Here is a 4,430-nt window from a genome sequence, read left to right as displayed (position 1 = left end):
TATTTAAATTAAATTAAAAATATAAATTCAGAATAGAAATTTTGAAATACCATGGTTTTTTTACATGCTAAATTAATGCTTCTATTTTGTTTAATTTTCAAAAATGATGAGATTTGTAATAATGAGATTTAGACTTTTCAAAAAGACTATCATGAAAATGAAAACAGAAGAATCTTTTCATATAATATTTACAACAACATGAAACCTCTCACCAAACATATTGAAATTAAAAAATAAAGAACAAAAAGGTAGCTTCAACATTAAATCACTCCATTACAATGTCTTTATGACCTTTTCCCCCTTTCATCTACTCTAACTACCTACAATTAAAAACCAATACTATATATATATATATATATATATATATATATATAGCACACCTTTGGTTCCATGCTTGTCTAATACTCATTTTAGTTGGTTTCATTTTATTATGCATTTTAGGAGTTTGTTATATATTTAATTTAAAATACAAGTCCTCTCCTAACTCAATTTCATCAACAATCTATATGTGCCTTTAACTATAAACATGGACTCTAGTTATTTTATCCATTCAATACTCACTTGCCAATATAGGCCCTATTTTACTGTGTGTAATCTGCATTTCATCCTAATGTTGTTACTCATTTCACATTGAAGTCAATTTTCTCTCCAAGTAGGACCTCCATTCCCAATCTGAGACCTTATCGGAGGAAATAGAGAAACCAAGCCAAGTCACTAATTTCCCTATAGTAGGCCCCAAATTGATATCATACAATAGTAATTTTACTTTAGCAAGGATTTCAAACCCACGTCGACTTTCCTTGAGTTTTTCACCACAAAATGCTCAAGAAAGGTATAAAGGCAAGTCATACCACTTCATTTGGCATGATGAAATAAATTGTCAAGGAAGAGATTTGCAATTTGAAGACATCTTATGAAGTGAGATCTACAAATCAAGGAAATAAAAAAATATCCATCAAGATTCGAGTCCATTTATGAACATCAGTTTTTCGCATTTTGCTTATAATTTATTTGGAATAAAATCCAGTCTTCGTTCTTTTTTAAAAAGTAATTTGTATAGAAAGTCAACATAAAAAGGAGTAACATTCACCTTTTCAAGCATAACTTTTTTTTTCCAAAAAATGATAAAAAAATTCTTCTGAAGTTAGGTTTGTAGCACCAATATTTAGGGCATCCAATTGATTTCCTTCAATTTGGATTGAATATTCTTTAGTTTATTTAGTTATGAAGTCATATTAACTATAATTCAGACATAGGTTCATTTTGTGTTGCTTAATCTATATTTTTTTGAAAGATAACATAAATACCTAATTCTTATTTATTTTTCACAACTTTTCCCCTAATTTACTATTAGTTTGGAAGCATCAAACAAAGATGTTTCTAAATGGTTAGCTGACCTATGTTTAGTGAAAAAAAAAAACTAAATCATAATAATCTCTCTCTCTCTCTCTCTCTCTCTCTCTCTCTCTCTCTCTCTCTCTCTCGCTATATATATATATATATATATATATATATATATAAAATCATTTGAAAGCTTTCTTCGAGTACTATAATCATGTATTTTAGTTTTTCAATGAATTCATTTAAGCCCCTAAAATGTTGATGTCAAAGTGATTTTTGTAAGCAATTTTATGGGTGCAAATGAGACTTGATTATGCTAATATTTCACACTAGAATGCAAATATAAAAGGAACAAAAATATAAACACAAATAATTAGAGAACAAAAGTTCTTATCCTAGGAAAACCCTCATACACAAGGAAAAACCCAATCATGCCAAAGTCAATGCCTTTATTTAGAATTCAAAGTCATACAAAAATTTGTGCTATTTATTGAAGTTTTTAGTCAAACAATCAGTAAGCATGATATTTAAATTATACAAATGAATCCTTAATATTGGTTAAATGATTACATAATGATCAAATGCAAAATAAACAACAAAGAAAGAGTATGAACTTGATACTAAAATATATGCTATCATGGGCTAAATATATTAACTAGAACAACGTCCAACATATCTCTCATACAAAGAGCAGAGAAAATATAATCCACAAACTATCGACATTGACTTTTCTTCTTGTTAAGCATACAAAGAAGAGAGCTCAATTATCTCAAGAGAGCTTCATAAAACACGACATTCACAAAATGAACACTTGCATATGAAAGCTCAATACTATTAAACCATTGGTATTTGGTCTTTGATTGTTGTCAATAACATTTAAATGTGAGTTCTCTCAGCCAATTGCGATAATCAATTGTGATATTGATACATCAAGTACAAAATCGAATCTCTCAATTAGTTAGCACACAAAATATGGTTATTTGCAAAGTGGTATAATGTGGTTTTAATCTAATTACCTTATTTAGTGGTTGTATACATTGGCCTAAATATATTCAAGACATTTGTTAAGGTGTTATGAAGTTAACACTTAATGTTAATATTGTATACCAAAATGGTTATGATTTATCAAATAATCAATTTTGGTCAATTTTCATCTTACCACACTTAGTTTATTGTAGCACTCTAATCATTACATGTTTTTGGAAAGACCTTTGAGCATAATGAAATGAGTCTTTTTTATTCTTTGTTGTATCCATCCTAAAATGGGCTAGTCTAACTAGAAGCCCTATTTTCCCTAAATCATAACCTATGTTAGCATAGCTGTCAAAAGAGTCAAGATATAAAATTGATGAAGTATACCAATAAGATAGGTTATAGAGATTTCGTCATTGATGTCAAGACTAAAATGAAGTATTGACCAGTATGAGGATGTGACAATGAAGTCAATGACACACATAAGTGTGGTGTGGCTCGAGTTTAAAATGTGACTAGAGTATGGTGAAGTTAAGATAGGCGTAGTCAAATACTCTTCAAAAACATACTTAGAAAAGTTGGGCTAAGTATAGTTGACATCAAGAAAGGAGCCAAGATAGGTAGACATGAAGTATCAACCAATAGTCACACAAATAGGTTGAAGAGAAGCCATCAAGGTCAGATAAATTTAGAATCAAGAAACCTATGAATGGACACATCATAAAGGTAGGTAAAATATATCTAACACCTTGGAGAGTGAAGAGGGAGATTTTACATTAAGATCCAATAAGAAGATAGTTGAGAGAATTCAAATTTGAATTCTTTCTAGCAAGTAGACTAGAGTCACAAGAAGCTTGTTACTCGTTATTTATGGAAAGTATATTGGACACACATAGCCTTAAAGGATAGAACATGACAAAGACATGGGTACCTGATAGAAAAAGGTAGGATAATTCAATATTTGAATTCTTAGATTAGGGTTTGAATTAAATTAAGTAGGGATCATATATATTCAATCATCTTAGTTTGAACATTTTAGATTTCAAATTTTAGAAGATAAAATCTCATAGAGCTAAATTGATTACAATCACATGAAAATTAGGGTGGAAGAGAAGTTGTGAAGGTATTTAAATTTGAAGAGATGTGTGCTAAGTAAAGCTAGGGAGTCAAAAAGAAGAGTGAATAGGAGTGTCACAGTTGAGGAGAGAAAAGCATAGAAGCAATCAAGTCTGAGTTTTCTTTCCAAGGAGTGCCAACTAAGATGCAAACAAGTTAATGAGCATAAAGGTGACATGTATCAAGCTAAGTTGAGTAGCCATATTGTATGGGTCAATCAATATGTTGTTCTCTTATAATTAAAACAACAAATCCCATTGTGGGTGGACTCTAGCACATCCTTTGTATAAACTCCCTTAATTAGGTAACACATTCACTTGTGTTATGAGTCATTTAACCAGGCTACTTTTGACTGGTAATGAATCTGACATGTCTCTCTCAAATCCCTTGACTAGGTGGCACTTGACAATGTATTTTTAAATATTTGAATAGAGATAAGCTCTTGACCAAGCACACTCTACAAGTATACAAGCTTTGTGAGCATTGTCTCACAATCATGGTTTTCACCCTAATCAAGATTCCAAGAGATAAATAGGAAATTTTGAGTTGTTAAATGTTGTCTTGAATGCTTTGTTGTTTATTTGTTAACCGTTTATGTCACATGCACATATGTCAACAAACATGTTTAAGTTAAAAGTTTGAATTTACTTGCAATATACTGACTCACCCCCCTTGATATATTCAATATTTTGTGGACCAACTATTGGTATTAGAGCCACAATCCTCTGTAGATAAGTATAAAAACTTGAGGAAAGTATTAGAATGACCAAGAAAGAAGCACCAATTTTTTCTAAGGAAAACTATGTCCTATGGTGTGGGAAAATGAAGTTGCATCTCAAAACATTGGGACATGCATACTGGTAGCATGCCAAGACTAAATATCTCCATCCTACAACACTACTTTATGAAAACCATTTAAAAGTGAAAGACATCCAAATTGGTGCCATGGATTCCTTAGTGATTACTCTTTCATATGTTGAGTGTGGTGATGTGGAAGATCT

Source organism: Cupressus sempervirens, chromosome 7 (genome assembly GCF_028749045.1).
Source record: "Cupressus sempervirens isolate cs-2001-9-10 chromosome 7, ASM2874904v1, whole genome shotgun sequence".
Taxonomy (NCBI): Eukaryota; Viridiplantae; Streptophyta; class Pinopsida; order Cupressales; family Cupressaceae; genus Cupressus; species Cupressus sempervirens.
This window is presented reverse-complemented; position numbering follows the sequence as displayed.